Source organism: Artemia sp. Qi Xiang Cuo, chromosome 9, assembly GCF_049724085.1.
Source record: "Artemia sp. Qi Xiang Cuo chromosome 9, ASM4972408v1, whole genome shotgun sequence".
Taxonomy (NCBI): domain Eukaryota; kingdom Metazoa; phylum Arthropoda; class Branchiopoda; order Anostraca; family Artemiidae; genus Artemia; species Artemia sp. Qi Xiang Cuo.
Window position 1 is genome coordinate 33022301 of NC_142802.1, and position 22091 is coordinate 33044391.

Genomic DNA, 22091 nt, shown 5'->3' on the forward strand with positions numbered 1-22091 from the left:
TGGCCACTTGCCTTAATGTGCCTACTACTGAGACCTCAGCAGATACTTCGGGACATTAGAAATTCCAAAATTGACGATAAAATACAAAAAGATACAAGCCACATTTAGTCTCCATGCATTAACTGAAAAGAACTTTTTCGAAAATTTTGTTCTAAAAAACTTGACTTTAATAACTTTGTTAAATTCAAAATTGCTGAGGCTTTGAGAAAGGAGTATCCCTATTTTTTAAACAATCAACTACTTTTATTGTTTCTTCTCAGTAATCTTGGTTAGGGCGGTGATTTTCTTAGTTTTTTGTTTCTGTTGCTGATATTTTGGCAAATAAAAACAACACAATTTAAAATACATATCGATTTCAATGAAATATAATGTAAACTCAAGCCATTGAAATTTTTGAGAGTTGGGGGGGACCAAGCATCGGTCATATTTTAAAGTCTGACTTGAGATAGTTTTTGTATGTGTGTGTTGCTATCAATGCTATGACAAATAAAAGCACTCTGCTCGACATAAAAAGCTGTTTTCAGTAAACTGCAAAAGAAGCTTTAGACTTAGAAAACTTTGGAGGTGTTATACCTATTCTTATTTTGGGTAATTAGTCTCAATAAAGCTGGTGCCAAAGTACATTAGAAATTTGAAAAAAATTATTTGCGTAAATTGACATTTGTGCTCGTTTTAAGTGTGAATTATCGTAGCTTGGTTTAGTTTAACGTAGCTCTTTATTTTTCCTTGAAACACCTTTTTCTTAGAAACTTTAGTAGGACAGAACCAATTGATACAGGGTGACTCCTTACATGGGCATTGAAGAGATTTAATGTCCTTGGTAAAAGCCTGGACGAGATTTAATGTCCTTGGTAAAAGCCTGGAAGAGATTTAATGTCCTTGGTGAAAACTTGGGACGAGATTTAATGTCCTTGGTAAAATTGTTATTTCTAGACCAATCAGATGCCTAGAATCCCTATACATACAAGACCACTTGATGGTTTGATGGTTATATTGTTTGTTGGTTATATGATTTGATGTTGTTTCAAAGTTCTGTTTGTTGATGGTTATATGGTTTGATAGTTATATTGTTTGTTGGTTATGTGATTTGATGTTTCTATTAAATACAGACAGAAGTTTACATCGTTGTCAGATAAGAGCGTCTAACGGGAATAAGATCACGTGTCTCTTTCTAGGCCAATCAGGGAGTATGAAATATGAACGGGACAAGATCATTGACACCTATTTCTAGGTCAATGGACTTATGTAATGTTTCTCCTACATCGCAAAAGGATGCCAAAACAAAGGAACATTCAGAAATTATTTTTAGGGGATTATTTGGGCGAAACAAATTAATCGACATTTTAGGATTTTTTTGGGTGAAACAGTTTAAGACAATTTAGAGGATGATTTGGGGTGAAACTCTGTGGTCGCTATAATAGACAAGTACACAATATTGGATAAGTGAGAGAATTATGAGCATGAACCATCAATGACTCAAACCACAAAGGACCTCAACCTCCAGGGGCTACCTCTTCCCAACCCCCAAGACCCCCTTCCCACCATTCCAACTTTTTTTGAGGACACCCCCCAATTTTCAATATAGAGGCTCAAATTAAGAGTTAAAAATGTGTAAGAAAAAAGTTAGCAGAACGTCAATTTTGACCTCATCTTTCAAGATTTAGACAAGCAGATAGTATGAACATCCCAGTCTGTTACTTTTTACCTAACATTTTCAAATATGGCACTTAGAATGTTACCCCATTTTTTTCTTAAAAAGTCCCACCCCACCCCCATCCACCGGGGACAAAAAATGTTTCCTCGTTATAACTATTTCTATTTATGAACCTTAGCGCATCAGCTATTCATACAAACATCCACCAATAAAATCCAATATTAAAAGAACCAACACTTTAAAATTAAGACACAGCGAAAACGTCCTTTACCGAACACATTTTTGACCGTTCTGCTGAAATTCTTGGCTAGAAACAGCTTGCAGACATTCACGAAACATTGAATCTTTCTTTGTTCTATATAGTCCGGGTGTCATCTGAAACAATCTTGCTTATTTCTACCAAAATTGAGTGTATTATTAGCGATATCTAACAATGACAAAAAGTTTTTTCATTTTCTTAGGAGTGAAACAAACCTCCTTTCAAATTAGCTAGTAAAAATATTAAACAATGTAGGTGACTTATAAAAACTAATATTTTTTAGGGGTTGGGGGATAATTCAGGGGTTCATTGGGTACATTCTTATGTCCTTCTTTTTCAAAATTAACTAGTGGAAGTTTTATGATTTATAGATTATTCAGTTTTATTTTATAGCTGTTTTTGATTTAATGAAGTTCGTTACATTTCATTGAAAACTAGGATTTTTCTTCGGACGCAAACCCTCTACAGTTTTAGAAGCGAACCGTATTTTTACTTTGTTTTAATATTCACTAAACTGCAAATTTATGCTTTATCTTAGAAAGGCATAGAGCTTTCGAGCACTACTCTTGTTAATTTCTGCTTCTTTTGAGTTTGACTCGGTCATCTCTTGTGTTTTCTGTTCGTTTCGGGTTCAATTTATTTATAAATACTGATTTGTGGAAGTTTCACGAACTATAGATTATTCGGTTTTGATTTATTGCTCTTTTTATTGGTTTAATGGACTTTACAGTTTTTTGAAAACTGGGATTTTATCTTAGGACGCAAGCCTTCTATTGTTTTATAGACTAACCGTATTTTTACTTTGTTTCAATATTCAGTAAACTGAAATTTTATACTTTACCTTGGAAGGGCATAGAGCTTTCGAGAACTACTCTTGTTAATTTCTGCTTGTTTTGAGTTTTACTCGATCATTTATTTTATTTTCTGATCGTTCGGGGTTAAATTTATTTATCAATGCTGATTTGTGGAAGTTTTACTATCTATAGATTATTTGGTTTTATTTTATTGGTCTTTTTTGATTTAATGGACATTACTTTTCTTTTAAAAACTGAGATTTCATCTTAGGAAGCAAACATTCTATACTTTTAGAGGCTAACCTTATTTTAATTTGCTTTAATATTCATTAAACTGCAAATTTATGCTTTACCTTAGAAAGGCATAGAGCTTTCGAGCACTACTCTTGTTAATTTATGCTTGTTTTGAGTTTGGCTCGGTTATCTATTGTATTTTCTGATCGTTTTGGGTTCAGTTTGTTTATCAGTGCTGATTTGTTGAAGTTTTACGATCTATAGATCATTTGGTTTTATTTTATTGCTCTTTTTTTGGTTTAATGGAGTTCTTTAAACTTCTTTAAAATACTGGGATTTTATCTTAGAACGCAAACCTTCTATATTTTTAGAGGCTAACCGTATTTTTACTTTGTTTTAATATGCAGAAAAATTTAAATTTATGCTTTACCTTGGAAAGGCTTAGAGCTTTTGAGCACTACTCTTGTTAATTTCTGCTTGTTTTGAGTTTGACTCGGTCATCTATTGTGTTTTCTGTTCGTTTTGGGTCCAATTTATTCATCCATGCCAATTTATGGAAGTTTTACGATCTACAGATTATTTGGTTTTATTTTATTAGTCTTTTTATTGGTTTTATGGAGTTCTTCCCATTTCTTTAAAAACTGGGTATACTTTTAGAGGCTAACCGTATTTTTAATTTGTTTTAATATTCAGTAAACTGCAAATTTATGCTTTACCTTGGAAAGGCATAGAACTTTCGAGCACTACTCTTGTTAATTTCTGCTTGTTTGGAGTTTTGACTCGGTCATCTATTGTATTTTATGTTCGTTTTTGGTTCAATTGATTTATCAATGCTGAATTGCAGAAGTTTTACGATCTATAGATTATTTGGTTTTATTTTATTGCTCTTTTTTGGTTTAATGGAGTTTACATTACTTTGAAAACTAGTATTTTATCTTAGGACGCAAACATTCTATAGTTTTATAGGCTAACCGTATTTTACTTTGTTTTCATATTCAGTAAACTACAAATTTATTCTTTACCTTGGACAGGCATAGAGCTTTCGAGCACTACTCTTGTTAATTTTTGCTTGTTTTGAGTTTGACTCAGTCATCTATTGTATTTTTTTTTTTATTAAATTTTAAAATACCACCTCCTCTCCTTTCAGTGGCACTAACATGAAAAAAACTACTTTTAAGCATTACAAAAATCTAAATGCCACCTAAAATCACTAAATGCCACTACCTACACTACATTTTACTAAAATTAGCAGCCAAAGAGTGGTCTTCGCAAGTTTTACGATCTATAGATTATTTTATTTTATTTTATTACTCTTTTTTTGGTTTAACGGAGTTCTTTCAATTTCTTTAAAAACTGGAATTTTGTTTTAGGACGCAAACTTTCATTAGTTTTAGAGGTTAACCGTATTTTTACTTTGTTTTAATATTCAGTAAACTTTAAATTTGTGCTTTACCTTGGAAAGGCATAGAGCTTTCGAGAAATACTCTTGTTAATTTCTGCTTGTTTTGAGTTTGACTCGGTCATCTATTGTGTTTTCTGTTCGTTTTGGGTCCAATTTATTTATCCATGCCAATTTATGGAAGTTTTACGATCTACAGATTATTTGGTTTTATTTTATTGTTCTTTTTATTGGTTTTGTGGAGTTCTTCCCATTTCTTTAAAAACTGGGATTTTGTCTTAGGACGCAAACCTTCTATAGTTTTATAGGCTAACCGTATTTTTACTTTGTTTTAATATTCAGTAAACTGCAAATTTATGCTTTACCTTGGAAATATATAGAGCTTTCGAGCATTACACATGTTAATTTCTACTTCTTTTGAGTTTGACTCGGTCATCTATTGTATTTTCTGTTCGCTTTGGGTCCAATTTATTTATCAATACTGATTTGTGGAAGTTTTATGATATATAAATTATTCGGTTTTATTTTAATGGTCTTTTTGGTTTAAAGGATTTCTTTACATTTCTTTGAGAAACTGGTATTTTTTCTTAGGATGCTAACCTTCTATAGTTTTAGAGGCTAACCGTATTTTTACTTTGTTTTAATATTCAGTAAACTGCAAATTTATACTTTACCTTGGAAAGGCTTAAAGCTTTCGAGCACTACTCTTGTTAATATCTGCATATTTTGAGTTTGAATCAGTTATCTATTGTATGTTCTGTTCATTTTGGGTTCAATTTATTTATCATTGCTGATTTATGGAATTCTGTTCTAATTTATTTATCAATGCTGTTCTACGATCTATAGATTATTTGGTTTTATTTTGTTGCTCTTTTTTTGGTTTAATGGAGTTCTTTACATTTCTTTGAAAAACTGGGATTTGTCTTAGGACGCTAACCTTCTATAGTTTTAGAGGCTAACCGTATTTTTATTTTTTTTTAATATTCAGTAAAATGCAAATTTATGCTTTACCTTGGAAAGGCATAGAACTTTCGAGCACTACTCTTGTTAATTTCTGCTTGTTTGGAGTTTGACTCGGTCATCTATTGTATTTTCTGTTCGTTTTTGGTTCAATTGATTTAACAATGCTGATTTATGGAATTCTGTTCTAATTTATTTATCAATGCTGTTCTACGATCTATAGATTATTTGGTTTTATTTTGTTGCTCTTTTTTTGGTTTAATGGAGTTCTTTACATTTCTTTGAAAAACTGGGATTTGTCTTAGGACGCTAACCTTCTATAGTTTTAGAGGCTAACAGTATTTTTATTTTTTTTTAATATTCAGTAAAATGCAAATTTATGCTTTACCTTGGAAAGGCATAGAACTTTCGAGAACTACTCTTGTTAATTTCTGCTTGTTTGGAGTTTGACTCGGTCATCTATTGTATTTTCTGTTCGTTTTTGGTTCAATTGATTTAACAATGCTGAATTTCAGAAGTTTTACGTTCTATAGATTATTTGGTTTTATTTTATTGCTCTTTTTTGGTTTAATGGAGTTTACATTACTTTGAAAACTGGAATTTTATCTTAGGACGCAAACATTCTATAGTTTTATAGGCTAACCGTATTTTACTTTGTTTTCATATTCAGTAAACTACAAATTTATTCTTTACCTTGGAAAGGCATAGAGCTTTCGAGCACTACTCTTGTTAATTTTTGCTTGTTTTGAGTTTGACTCATTCATCTATTGTATTTTTTTTTTTTTTAATTAAATTTTAAAATACCACCTCCTCTACTTTCAGTGGCACTAACATTAAAAAAAACTACTTTTAAGCATTACAAAAATATAAATGCCACCTAAAATCACTAAATGCCAATACCTACACTACATTTTACTAAAATTAGCAGCCAAAGAGTGGTCTTCGCATTTGTTCGTTTTGGGTTCAATTTATTTATCAATGCTGATTTGTGGAAGTTTTACGACCTATAGATTATTTGATTTTATTTTATTGCTCTTTTTTTGGTTTAACGGAGTTCTTTCCATTTCTTTAAAAACTGGGATTTTGTCTTAGGACGCAAACCCTTTAGAGTTCTAGAGGCTAACCATATTTTCACTTTGTTTTAATATTCAGTAAACTGCTAATTTATCATTTGCCATGTAGAAATATAGAGCTTTTGAGCACTACTCTTGTTAATTTCTATTGTTTTGAGTTTTACTCGGTTATCTATTGTATTTTCTGTTCGTTTTGGGTTCAATTTATTTATCAATGCTGAATAGTGGTAGTTTTATGATCTATAGATTATTCGGTTTTATTTTAATGGTCTTTTTGGTTTAATGGAGTTCTTGACATTTCTTTGAAAACTAGGATTTTGTCTTAGGACGCAAACCATCTATAGTTTTAGAGGCTAACCGTATTTTTACTTTGTTTTAATATTCAGTAAACTACAAGTTTATTCTTTACCTTGGAAAGGCATAGAGCTTTCGAGAACTACTCTTGTTAATTTATGCATGTTTTGAGTTTGACTCAGTTATCTATGGTATTTTCTGTTCATTTTGGGTTCTATTTATTTATCAATGCTGATTTGTGGAAGTTTTATGTTCTATAGATTATTTAGTTTGATTTTATTGCTCCTGTTTGGTTTAATGGAGTTCTTTACATTTCATTGAAAACTGGGATTTTTGTCTTAGGACGCAAACCTTCTATAGTTTTGGAAGCTAACCGTATTTTTACTTTGTTTTAATATTCAGTAAACAGCAAATTTATACTTTAACTTGGAAAAGCTTTCGAGCACTACACAAGTAAATTTATGCTTGTTTTGAGCTTGACTCGGTTATCTACTTTATTTTTTCTTCGTTTTGGGTCCAATTTATTTTTTTCAATGGTAATTTACGGAAGTTTTACGATCTATAGATTATTTGGTTTTATTTTATTGCTCTTTTTTTGGTTTAATGGAGTTTTTTTACATTTCTTTGAAAAACTGTGATTTTGTCTTAGGACGCTAACCTTGTATAGTTTTAGAGGCTAACCGTATTTTTACTTTGTTTTAATATTCAGTAAAATGCAAATTTATGCTTTACCTTGATAAGGCATAAAGCTTTCAAGAACTTCTCTTGTTAATTTCAGCTTGTTTTGAGTTTGAATTGGTCATCTCTTGTATTTTCTATTCGTTTTGGGTTCAAATTATTTATCAAGGCTGATTTGCAGAAGTTTTACGATCTATAGATTTTTTGGTTTTATTTTATTGCTTTTTTTGGTTTAATGGAGTTTACATTTCTTTGAAAACTGGGATTTTATCTTAGAACGAAAACCTTCTATAGTTTTAGAGGCTAACCGTATTTTTACTTTGTTTTAATATTCAGTAAACTGCGAATTTATGCTTTACCTTGGAAAAACATAGAGCTTTCGAGCACTACACATGTTAATTTATGCTTGTTTTGAGTTTTACTCGGTTATCTATTTTATTTTCTGTTCGTTTTGGGTTAAATTTATTTATCAATGCTGATTTGTGGAAGTTTTACGATCTATAGATTATTTAGTTTTATTTTATTAGTCTCTTTTTGTTTAATGGAGTTCTTTACATTTCTTTGAAAACTGGGATTTTATCTTAGGACGCAAACCTTCTATAGTTCTAGAGGCTAACTGTATTTTTACATTGTTATAATCATCAGTAAACTGCAAAATTGTGCTTTACCTTGGAAAGGCACTGAGCTTTCGAGCACAATTTTATTTCCCTATTTGGTTTAATGGAGTTCATTATATTTCTTTGAAAACTGGGATTTTAACTTAGGACGCAAACCTTCTATAGTCTTAGAGGCTAACCGTATTTTCACTTTGTTTTAATACTCAGTAAACTAAAAATTTATTTTTGTCTTTTTCAAGGCATAGAGCTTTCGAGCACTACCCATGTTAATTTTTACTTGTTTTGAGTTTGACTCAATTATTTATTGTATTTTCTGTTCGTTTTGGGTTCAATTTATTTATCGATGCTGATGTGTGGAAGTTTTACGATCTATAGTTTCTTTGATTTTATTTTATTGTTCCTTTTTTGGTTTAATGGAGTTCTTTACTTTTATTTGAAAAACTGAGAGTTCAAGTTTAGATTATTAGTTTAGAGTCAAGCTGAGTGCGCACACGTAACCTAGTCTAAATTAACCTTGAAAAATGAAATAATAGTGTAAATTTAACTAAACAAAACTAAAACTAAACTAAAACTCTGAACTAAAACTGAATTAAAACTCTAAACTAAAATTAAACTATAGCTCTAAACTAAAACTCTAAACTAATAGTCTAAACTATAAACTAAAACTGTAAAAAAAAATTCTAACCTGAAACTCTAAACTAAAATTCTAAACTAACTTTCCAAACTAAAACTCTAAACTAAAAAATCTAAACTATAACTCTAAACTAAAAATCTAAGCCAAAACTCTAAATTAATGCTCTAAACTATAACTCTAAACTAAATTAAAACTCTATACTAAAACTCTAAACGAAAACTAAACACAAACTCTATACTAAAACTCTAAACGAAAACTAAACAAAAAATCTAAACTAAAATTCTAAACAAAACTCTAAACTAAAAATATAAACTAAACTCTAAACTAAAACTAAACTAAAACTAAACTAAACTAAAAATCTAACTTGAAACTCTAAATTAAAACTAAACTAAATTCTAAACTAAAACTAAAATAAACTATTACTGTAAAATAAAACTCTTAAATAAAACTCTAAACTAAAAATAAATTATAACTCTAACTAAAACTCAAGATTAAAAAAACGCTAAAATAAAACTAAACTAAACTAAAACTAAACTAAAGCTCTAAAGTAAAACTCTTGACTAAAACAAAACTACAACTCTAACTAAAACTCTTAACTAAAACTAAACTAAAACTCTAAACTAAACTAAAACTAAACTAAAACTTAACTAAAACTCTTAACTAAAACTCTAAACTAAAACTCTTAACTAAAACTGTTAACTAAAACTTTAAATTAAAACTCTAAACTAAAACTAAACTATAACTCAAATTAAAACTCCAAATTAAAAAAACGCTAAACTAAAACTAAACTAAAACTAAACTAAAGCTCTAAATTAAAACTTTTGACTAAAACGAAACTACAACTCTAACTAAAACACTTAACTAAAACTAAACTAAAACTCTAAACTAAAACTCTAAACTAAAACTCTTAACTAAAACTGTTAACTAAAACTTTAAACTAAAACTCTTAACAAAAACTAAACTAAAACTCCAACTATAACCAAACTACAACTCTAAATTAAAACTCTAAACTGATTCTAAACTACAACTCGTAACTAAAACTCTAAGCTAAGACTCAGAACTAATACTCTAAACTAAAACTCTCAGTTCATCAAATAAAAGTAAAGAACTCCATTAAACCAAAGAAAGAGCAATAAAATAAAATCAAAGAAACTATAGATCGTAAAACTTCCACAAATCAGCATCGATAAATAAATTGAACCCAAAACGAACAGAAAATACAATAGATAACTAAGTAAAACTAAAAAAGCAGAAATTAACATGAGTAGTGCTCGAAAGCTCTGTGCCTTTCCAAGGTAAAAATAAATTTTTAGTTTACTGAATATTAAAAAAAAAGAGAAAATATGGTTAGCCTCTAAAACTATAGAAACTTTCCGCCCTAAGACAAAATCCCAGTTTTCAAAGAAATGTAATAAACTCCATTAAACCAAAAAGAGCAATAAAATAGTGCTCGAAAGCTCTATGCTTTTCCAAGGTAAAGTATAAATTTGCAGCTTAATAATCTTAAAACAAAGTAAAAATACGGTTAGCCTCTAAAACTATCGAAGGTTTGCGTCCTAAGATAAAATCCCAGTTTTCAAAGAAATGTAAAGAACTCCATTAAACCAAAAAAGACCAATAAAATAAAACTAAATAATCTATATATCCTAAAACTTTTAGAAATCAACACTGATAAATAAATTGAACCCAAAACCAACAGAAAATACAACAGATGACTGAGGCAAACTCAAAACAAGCAGAAATTAACAAGAGTAGGGCTCAAAAGCTCTATGTTTCCAAGGTAAAGCATAAATTTGCAGTTTACTGAATATTCAAACAAAGTAAAAATACGGTTAGCCTCTAAAACTATAGAAGGTTTGCGTCCTCACATAAAATCCCAGTTTTCAAAGAAATGTAAACTCCATTAAACCAAAAAAAGAGCAATAAAATAAAACCAAATAATCTATAGATCATAAAACTTCCGCAAATCAGCATTGATAAATAAATTGAACCCAAAATGAACAGAAAATACAATAGATGACCGAATCAAACTCAAAACAAGCAGAAATCATAAAGCTCTATTTCTTTCCAAGGTAAAGCATAAATTTGTATTTTACTGAATGTTAAAAAAAGTAAAAATACGGTTAGCCTCTAAAACTATAGAAGGTTTGCGTTCTAAGATAAAATCCCAGTTTTCAAAGAAATTTAAACTCCATTAAACCAAAAAAAGAGAAAAATAAAATAAAACCGAATAATCTATAAATCATAAAACTTTCGCAAATCAGTATTGATAAATAAATGGAACCCAAAACGAACAGAAAATACAATAGATAACCAAGTCAAACTCAAAACAAGCAGAAATTAACATGTATAGTGCTCGAATGCTCTATGCCTTTCCAAGATAAAGAATAAATTTGCTGTGTATTGAATATTAAAACAAAGTAAAAATACGTTTAGCCTCTGAAACTATAGAAGGTTTGCGTCCTAAGACAAAAATCGCAGTTTCCAATGAAATGCAAAGAACTATATTAAACCAAAAAAGAGCAATAAAATAAAACTAAATAATCTATATAACATAAAACTTCCACAAATCAGCATTGATAAATAAATTGAACCCAAAATGAACAGAATATACAATAGATAACTGATTCAAACTCAAAACATGTAGAAATTAACAAGAGTAGTGCTTTAAAGCTCTATGCCTTTCCAAGGTAAAGCATAAATTTGCAGTTTACTGAATATTAAAACAAAGTAAAAATAAGGTTAGCCTCTAAAACTATAGAAGGTTTGCGTCCTAAGATAAAATCACAGTTTTTAAAGAAATGAAAAGAACTCCATTAAACCAAGAAAAGAGCAATAAAATAAAACCAAATAATCTATAGATCGTAAAACTTCCGCAACTAATCATTGATAAATAAATTGAACCCAAAACGAACAGAAAATGCAATAGATGACTGAATCAAACTCAAAAAAAGCAGAAATTAACAAGAGTAGTGCTCGAAAGCTCTAAGCCTTTCCAAGGTAAAGCATAAATTTGCATTTTACTGAATATTAAAACAAAATACTAATACGGTTAGTGTCTAAAACTATAGAAGGTTAGTATCCTAAGACAAAATCCCTGTTTTTCAAAGAAATGTAAAGACCTCCATTGAACCAAAAAAAAGAGCAGTAAAACAAAACCAAATAATCTATAGATCGTAAAACTTCTGCAAAACAGCATTGAAGAATAAATTGAACCCAAAACGAACAGAAAATACAATAGATAACCGAGTGAACTTCAAAACAAGCATAAATTAACATTTGTAGTGCTCGAAAGCTCTAAAACTATAGAAGGTTTGCGTCCTAAGACAAAAATCCCAGTTTTCAATGAAATGTAAAAAACTGATTCAGAGTTTATAGTGTATGTATCTGTCTTAAATTGGATATTTTATTAACATTGTCAAACCAGTAAGCTTATTCTGTTAATTATAATAGCAGTGAAGCTATTGGATTTCGCAATATTTTTCAAAGGATTATAGTTCCTGACCTATGATAAAACCTTTGCTTAATCTACTAACCTAGTTTCTGGACATTTATTTATATTTTGTAAAAGTGGTATGATTTGAAATTTTTTCAGTGATAATATTGGAGGTTAGCCATTAAGCAGTGTGATTTTAAATAAATAGGACATCTGATATTTAGAGGCATTTACGCTACAATTGAGGTGGGGAAAGAAATGTAAGCAGAGAGGGTGGAGAGTTGTTAGCAAGAGCTGCGGTACGCGCTGGGCTCACCCCTTAATCAATATATCGTAAAACTTCCACAAATCAGCATTGATAAATAAATTGGACCCGAAACGAACAGAAAACACAATAGATGACCTAGTCAAACTCAAAACAAGCAGAAATTAACAAGAGTAGTGCACAAAAGCTCTGCCTTTCCAAGATAAAGCATACATTTGCATTTTACTGAATATTAAAAGAAAACGAAAATACGGTTAGCCTCTAAAACTATAGATGGTTTGCATCCTAAGACAAAATCCCAGTTGTCAAAGAAATATTAACTCAATTAAACCAAAAAGAGAGCAATAAAATAAAACTAAATAATCTATAGATCGTAAAACTTCTACAAATCAACATTGATAAATAAATTCGACCCAAAAGGAACAGAAAATACAATAAATAACCGAGCCAAACTCAAAACAAGCAGAAATTAACAGGTGTAGTGCTCGAAAGCTCTACACCTTTCCAAGGTAAAGCATAAATTTGCAGTTTACTGAATATTAAAACAAAGTAAAAATACGGGTAGCCTCTAAAACTATAGAAGGTTTGCGCTCTAAGATAAAATCCCAGTTTTTAAAAGAAATTTAAAGAACTCCATTAAAACTAAAAAAAGAGCAATAAAACGAAACCAAATAATCTATAGATCGTAAAACTTAAAAATATCAGCATTGATAAATAAACTGAACCCAAAACAAACAGAAAATTCAATAGATAACCGAGTCAAAATCAAAATAAGCATAAATTAACAAGATTATTGCTCGAAAGCTCTATGCCTTTCCAAGGTAAAGCGTAAATTTGTAGTTGACTGAATACTAAAACAAAGTAAAAATACGGTTAACCTCTAAAACTATAGAAGGTTTGCGTTCTAAGACAAAATCCCAGTTTTTCAAAGAAATATAAATTCCATTAAACCAAAAAAAGAGCAATAAAAAAAACAAATAATCTATATATCGTAAAACTTCCACAAATCAGCATTGATAAATAAATTGGATCCGAAACGAACAGAACACACAATAGATGACCTAGTCAAACTAAAAAAAGAAGAAATTAACAAGAGTAGTGCACAAAAGCTCTGCCTTTCCAAGATAAAGCATACATTTGCATTTTACTGAATATTAAAAGAAAGCGAAAATACGGTTAGCCTCTAAAACTATAGATGGTTTGCATCCTAAGACAAAATCCCAGTTGTCAAAGAAATATTAACTCCATTAAACCAAAAAAAGAGCAATAAAATAAAACTAAATAATCCAAAGATCTTAAAACTTCCGCAAATCAGCATTGATAAATAAATTGAACCCAAAAGGAACAGAAAATACAATAGATAACCGAGTCAAACTCAAAACAAGCACAAATTAACAAGAGTAGTGTTCAAAAGCCCTACACTTTTCAAAGGTAAAGCATAAATTTGCAGTTTACTGAATATTAAAACAAAGTAAAAATACGGTTAGCCTCTAAAACTATACAGGGTTTGCGCTCTAAGATAAAATCCCAGTTTTTTAAAGAAATTTAAAGAACTCCAATAAAAATAAAAAAAGAGCAATAAAACGAAACCAAATAATCTATAGATCGTAAAACTTAAACATATCAGCATTGATAAATAAACTGAACCCAAAACGAATAGAAAATTCAATAGATAACCGAGTCAAACTCAAAATAAGCATAAATTAACAAGATTAGTGCTCGAAAGTTCTATGCCTTTCCAAGGTGAAGCATAAATTTGTAGTTTACTGAATATTGAAAAAAAGTAAAAATATGGTTAGCCTCTAAAACTATAGAAGGTTAGCGTCCTAAGACAAAATCCAAGTTTTTCAAAGAAATGTAAAGTCCATTAAACCAAAAAAAGAGCAATAAAAAAAACAAATAATCTATATATCGTAAAACTTCCACAAATCAGCATTGATAAATAAATTGAACCCCAAACTAACAGAAAATAAAATAAATGACCAAGTAAAACTGAAAACAATCAGAAATTAACAAGAGTAGTTCTCAAAAGCTCTATGCCTTTCCAAGGTAAAGTGTAAATTTGCAGTTTACTGAATATTAAAACAAAGTAAAAATACGGTTAGTCTCTAAAACTATTGAAGGCTTGCGTCCTAAGATAAAATCCCAGTTTTCAAAGAAATGTAAAGAACTCTATTAAAACAAAAAGACCAATAAATAAAACCAAATAATCTATAGATCGTAAAACTTCCACAAATCAGCATTGAAAAACAAATTGAACCTAAAACAAACTGAAAACACAATAGATAACCGAGTAAAACTCAAAACAAGCAGAAATTAACAAGAGTAGTTCTCGAAAGCTCTATGCCTCTCCAAGGTAAAGCACAAATTTGCAGTTTACTGAATAATAAAACAATGTAAAAATACGGATAGATTTTAAAACCATAGAAGGTTTTCGGGCAATAAAAATATCCCAGTTTTTAAAGAAATTTTAAGAACCTAATTAAACCAAAAATAGCAAAAAGATGAAAATGAATAACCTTTGGATCGTAAGACTTCTACTAGCTAGTTTTGGAGGAGAAGGGCAAAAGAATGTACCCAATGAGCTCTTGAATCGGCCCCCACCCCCCTCAAAATTATTACTTTTCATAAGTCACCTGCACTGTTTAATATTTTCACTAGCTAATTTGAAATGATGTTTGTTTCACTCCTAAGAAAAATATATACCTTTTTGTCATTATTAGATATCGCTAATAATACACTCAATTCTGGTGGAAATAAGCAAGATTGTTTCATATGACACCCGGACTATAGAGAACAAAGAAAGATTCTAAGTTTTGTGAACGTCTGCAAGCTGTTTCTAGCCAAGAATTTTAGCAGAACGGTCAAAAATGTGTTTGGAAAAGGACGTTTTCGCTGTGTCTTAATTTTAAAGTGCTGCTTCTATTAATATTGGATTTTATTGGTGGATGTTTGTATGAATAGCTGATGCGCTAAGGTTTATAAATAGAAATAGTTATAATGAGGAAACATTTTTTGTCCCCGGTGGATGGGGGTGGGGTGGGACTTTAAAAAAATGAGATAACATTCTAAATGCCATATTTGAAAATTTTAGTTAAAAAGTAACAGACTTGGATGTTCATACCATCTGCTTGTATAAATCTTGAAATAGGAGGTCACAGTTGACGTTCTGCTATTTTTATTACACATTTTTAACTCTTAATTTTAGCCTCTATATTGAAAAGGGGGGGGTGTCCTAAAAAAAGTTGGAATGGTGGTAAGGGGCCTTGGGGGTTGGGGAGAGGCAGCCCCTGGAGGTTGAGGTCCTTGGTGGTTAGGGTCATTGATGGCTCATGCTCATAATTCTCTCACTAATCCAATATTGTGAACTTGTTGATTATAGCGACCACAGAGCTTCACCCCAAATCATCCTCTAAAATGTCTCAAACTGTTTCACCCAAAAATCCCTAAAATTTCGATTAATTTGTTTCGCCCAAACAATTCTCTAAAAGTATTTTTTGAATTTTCCTGTGTTTCGGCATCCTTTTGCGATGTAAGTCCATTGACCTAGAAAGAGGTGTCAATGATGTTGTCCCGTTCGTATTTCCGACTCCCCAATTGGCCTAGAAAGAGACACTTGATCTTGTTCCCGTTAGACGCTCTTATCTGACAATGATGTAAACTTCTGTCTGTATTCAATAGAAACATCAAATCACATAACCAACAAACAATATAACCATCAAACCATATAACCATCAAACCATATAACCATCAACAAACAGAACTAAGAAACAACATCAAATCATATAACCAACAAACAATATAACCAACAAACCATCAAGTAGTCTTGTATGTACAGGGATTCTAGGCATCTGATTGGTCTAGAAATAACAATTTTAACAAGGACATTAAATCTCGTCCCAAGTTTTCACCAAGGACATTAAATCTCTTCCAGGCTTTTACCAAAGACATTAAATCTCGTCCAGGCTTTTACCAAGGACATTAAATCTCTTCAATGCCCATATATGGAGTCCCCCCTGTATCAATTGGGTCCCTCCTACTAACTTTTTTAGAATTAATTTATTTTTTTACATTTTGTTTTCTTGGCTGATAAAAGCAATATTTCTAATGTTGTTTTAGTTTTTTTCTATTAACTAAATAAAAAAACGAATTTTTGTTTCAACTGAAAGTAAGGAGCAATATTAAAACTTAAAAAGAACGGAAAATATTTCGTATATGAAAATGGCTGAGCCTTCCTCAATCCTTGCCCTTTATGCTACAGTCTTAAGGTTCTATAAAAGTATTTCACCTTCATATTTAACGCCCCTTGTGATTGAGCAGTCCTTCTTAAAGAAATGTGACAAAAAGTCAAAATTTAGTGAAAAGAGCGAGGGTTGAGGATGGGGAAGTCCTCCTTATATTTGGTTTTGTTTCGGATTGTTTTAATTCCTAATTTGTTCTTTAATTTTGAAAAAAAAACTTGAAAAGAAGGTCGGGAGTGGGCTCATTTGAACAGGAATCAATAGTTCTAATCGTCATTTTAAGTAGTCAAAAAGAGCCCTCTAAGATGTTTTATCCAAATTTTGAGATAGCCATTTGATTCAGCATAGTTAAAAAGTCCAATAACTATTCCTTTGGGATGACAAGACCTCCCAAAAACCCTGGGGAAAGGGTTGTAAGTTACGCATTATGCCTCTTGTTTACATATAGTTTTTGTTACTGGGAAATATAAGAAACATTTTAAGGAGAATTTACGAAAGAGGGGGGGTGGGGTTCTACAGTGGAAATTTTCTGTAGGAGATAGTCTCTGCGAAAATTTTTTAGAAGAAATTTTACGGGGGGGGGGGGATGGGATTTCCCTGCATGATTTGAAAAAAAGTAAGAAAGAAAACAAAACAAGTTTCTCAACTTGTCTAATCTTCTAAAATATGGATAGTCTAATCCTGTATAGTCTAATCTTCACCGTTCTTCTGAAAAAACCACATTGTTTGTCAGCCAAAAACCGATGTCGCTCAAGGTACCGATACAGAGCATTATTAACCAGGCACTACGCTGAAAAGGAGAGTAATTGGACGATAAGATCCTTCATTATTAGGGCTTCATCTGACTTTGGTAAAGGAGGTGCACAAGCCACTTTCTGGACTTCTGGGGACAATCCTGCTGTAAAACAATTACAAAAGGGAGAGCGGAGAAGACTAACACACTCAGGGGTATTTTCTTTTACGCACCATCTTCCAGTTACCTTTACAAAAGCTTTCGCAAGAGCATATGCCTTTTCAGGCCAGAATGCATCATCACTGCTTCGAAATGGATCGGTAGAATCAAGGTGGGACGTCTCATTGAATTGCGAAATCTACACAGAATTAAGGTGGGTTTGCCGTGCCATTTCAAAGAATATACAATGATTTGAGGGCAACCACTCCCTTCCTGTACCTTCTTTTGAAAATCTCACCCCTTCTAGCCCCTTAAGGCATCCAATCGAAACTTAAAAATAGTCATTTTGTTCAAAATAGTCGAAGATTCCAAAATATGAGTCCGCGGATGGTATGATCACCACAATAACTGAAGCAAGGGTAAAAATGATGAAAACTGCCAATTGTTTACGCATCGGTTTTATAATGGAAAACACTGGCTTTTGTAAAATATTAGATAAACAAAAATAGTTTTTTTTTTCAACTGAAAGTAAGGATTAATACTAAAAATTAAAATAAACGGAATTTGTTCCGTATATGAGGGAGACTGTCCCTCCTTAACCCCTCACTCTTTACGCTAAAGTCTTAAGTTCTTTATAAGTATTCCGCAATCAAATTCCACGGCCTTTTTGTTTCAGCAGTTTTCTTTAAAAATGTGATATAAAGTCAAACTTCAGTGTAAAGAACAAGGGATTGAGGAGAGTACAGACTCCCTCATATATGGAATAATTTCTGTTCTATTTGATTTTAATCTTGCTTTTCGCTTTTAGTTGAAAAACTTGTTTTGTTTTCTTTCTTACTGTTAATCAAATTATGCTGGGAAATGCCATCCTCTCCCCAATTTCGTTAAACTTCTTCTAAAAATTCCCCCAGAAATTTTCTCCGACTGAAAATTTCCACCGTAGAACCCGTAGAACAAGGGATTGAGGAGAGGACAGACTCCCTCATATATGGAATAATTTCTGTTCTATTTGATTTTAATCTTGCTTTTCGCTTTTAGTTGAAAAACTTGTTTTGTTTTCTTTCTTACTGTTAATCAAATTATGCTGGGAAATGCCATCCTCTCCCCACTTTCATTAAACTTCTTCTAAAAATTCCCCCAGAAATTTTCTCCGACAGAAAATTTCCACCGTAGAACCCCCTCCCCCCCCCCTTAGAAAATTCCCCTCAAAATTTTCAGTATATATCCCAGTAGCATATACTATGTGTAAACAAGGGGTGATACTCCAGGGTCTCAGGGAGGTTTCGTCATCCCCGAAGGCATAGTTATTGGACCTTCCAACTATGCAGATTAAAATAACTATCTCAAAATTTTGATCGGACGTCTCAGGCGATAATATGGGCAAGGGAGGGTGCTAGTTGCCCTCAGATTGTTTTGGCCACTTAAAAATGACCATTAGAACTTTTAATTTCCGTTCGAATGAGCCCTTTCCCGATTTTCAAGGACAATTGTTTCAATACATTCACCCTTGGGAAAAAACAACAAATAAACTCGCATCTTTCCTTATACTGATTTTCCGAAAACTGATTTAACTGAACAATATTTGCCTAATCTTAAACTTATCTTTCTTCTTGCAAAAAAGACAAAATTTCTCTTTTTTTTAGATAGGAGCTGGAAACCTCTACAGTACGGTCCCCTGATTTGCTGAATCTGATGATGTGAGCTTCATTAATATTGTTTGTTTTTTTGGGGGTGTTTTCGTCTTTTTTCATAAATCAGGTTATTTTTCTCATGCATGAATGGTAAAACAAGGACGCTGTCATATTCAGTCTAAAACTCAATTGAATTTTTCTTTTTAAAATACAAACGCAGGCCAGAATATTAAAACAAGGACGCTGTCAAGTCGATTGTGGAAAACTCAATTGATTGTGATAAACAGACAGAAACAGGATATAATTTAGGCTCTCGGTACAATTCAAGTTTTACAAAGATACAACAACGACGAGGCATGTCGAAGTAAACCCTGCCAGACGCTGTAAGTAGTCACTTCTTCCTTACAGCTAAGAACAAACCGAAGGCATTTTCCTATAAATGATATATTCATCGAGGTTGCTCTTATTAGATACGACTGATTTAAGTATTCCCATGCATGAAAACAGACTTCTCTAAAATCTAGGGATTTTTTTAGTTTATAACATAGCTTCCTCTGATTTTCATACTATGTCGTACGTCAGTATCTTTCAACAAGATAGCATAACGCAAATATCAATCGGCATGGGCTTAGGGAGGGGGAGGGGGCAGGGGGGGCACTGCCCCCCTAGACCTTCAAATTTACATTAGATATGGCTGAAAAAGTAGATGGTTTGGAAAAAGAAGTTGATAAAACTCCATCACACTATCGACTGCCCTCCCCCTAGAAAATATGCTGCCAAATGCTGCCTACGCCCATGTCGATCGGTAACAATGAACTTAATGAATTTCACATATACAGAATCAGCAGAATAAACCAATTCTTTGATGTTTCTCCTTTCCACGTCGCTCCTTACTTGCAGTTTGTTACTACAAACTGTTTGATTGATTCTGTTATCGGCTTGAGCTTTCAGGGGACATTCCTTGGGATCAACAAGAATATGTTTTGTGCCTGATTTTTCTCTGGCCGCATTGAAACTATAGTCATAATTCTTAGGACTAAAAAATGATATAAAAAAAAAATACTCCAGGGCACAGTCCCGGGCCCCCCCCCCCCAGAAATAAGGTATAAAACTGCTCTCTCAGTCATGTCGTAACTTCTACATCAAGTTCCTGAGCTGTGAAAGCAACAATGCAGAGGGGGAGGGGGAATCAGTTTTCACCAGAACCTGGCTTATCAAACGGTTAGATATCATTAAATATATCAAAAGAATCAGCTTATTGTGCTAATTCCAAATATATAAGACTCATCGAGTTTAGCATTATCATTCAAAAGATACGAGTCTGAGAAAAATTGCTAGATTTTCAAAAAAGGGAGGAAGCACCCCCTATAGCTCAAGGAATCTTAATTATAATCATACAATTGGAAATATCCACGGAGTATTTTCCATGAGGGGGGGGGGGGGGTAACGGAGGGTGAGCCAGATTTACCAGCAGTACTTACAAAACGATCAGAAACTAAATATAAAAAGTAAGTTTTTTTTTACTGATAGTGAGGAGCAACATTGAAACTCAAAACGAACAGAAATTATTTTGCATATGAAGGGGATGCCCCCATTCTCAGTATCTTGCTCTTTGCGCTAATTTTTAACTGTTTGTCCATTTTTTTTAAGAACAGCTCCTGAAACACAAGGGCCGTTTAATTAAAATTGAAAGCTTGTTTTAAAGTTCTAAAAGCTTTAGCGTAAAGATGAAGGTATTGAAGAGGGGCGAAACACCTTCATATACGGAACAATTTCTGTTCGTATTGATTTTTAATGTTACTCTTTACTTTCAGTTAAAAAACTTGTTTTTTTTAATATCTCCAATGAGCGATATTTGAATTAATTGTTGAAAGTTTCTTTCACCTGGATCAACCACTATTCTTTGTAAATATCATAGGTAGTTATTTTCCGGAAAGTAAATTTTTAGCCTATTTATTACATTTCCAGTAATTTATTTTTGACAATGCTTTTAATCAAATTATCTTGACACCGACAAGGCTCTTTTTAACTGGTAAATTAACTTTTTTGTGTCTTTTGTTAAAGGTTGGAAATGATTAGAGAGCAAAGAAGCCCTTTTCTGTTTCCTATTTTACCATCTACCTTCTCCCCTCCTCTAACCCCCAATATCTGATGAAACGTTTTAGATAGCCATTGTGTTCAAAATATTCAAAAGTCCAGTGAATATACCTTCAGGGATATACCCTGTCTAAAGGAAATGAACTTAATTCTCAAAATTAATTAAGAAACCGATGGCTTGATCACGGACATTAGTACCTACTACTACTATTACTAACACCTCACCGCAGCACAAATCCCTCTGAGGCCAACACAGCTACGCACGCTCCTCCTCCATCTCATTACACCCGCCGACGAAGTTCCCATTTCCTTTAAATCTTTCTTTATGACGTCCTCCCACCCCAGACGGGGACGACCAGCTTTCCGTTTAGCCCTAGAAGGTTGGCCGAAAAGAACAATCTTCGGCAATCTGTCATCCTTCATCCAAACAACGCGCCCTAGCCACCTCAACCTTTCTTTCATTATAGCCCTAGAGATCGGTATTGAACATCATTTTTCGTATAGCCTATTGTTTGAAATACTGTCAGTCAGCCGGGTACCCAGAACAATCCTTTAGCAATTTCTCTGGAAAACATCTAGCAAATCTTCATCCACTTTTCGGAGCGTCCATGCTTCAGAGCCATATTTGACCACTGTCATCACTGTAGCCTCTAATATTCACTGTAGTTTTGCAGACTTATCTTCCTTTTCTTCCAAACTTTTTTTAACTGTGAAAAAAACACCATGAGCCTTGGCTATTCTACTTTAACATCTTCACTGCTCCCACCATCTTTACTTATAATACTACCAAGGTAAGTGAAGCTGTCCACCTGATCAATCTTTTCATTACCCACGTCACCTTTTCATCTTCAATTATTCCTAGCTTTAGTGACTTAGTCTTCTTAACATTAATTTTCAAACCAATTCTAGTACCCTGAAATCGAAAAACCTCTA

At 32.1% G+C, this 22091-nt stretch overlaps 1 protein-coding gene across 1 annotated transcript in view; it reads right to left on the bottom strand.

Moving 5' to 3' along the window:
* The window catches only part of LOC148948584 (kinesin-like protein KIF28), a 288269-nt gene that overhangs the window by 30109 nt on the left and 236069 nt on the right, over window positions 1-22091 (bottom strand). The gene's annotated exons all lie outside the window — the stretch shown is intronic.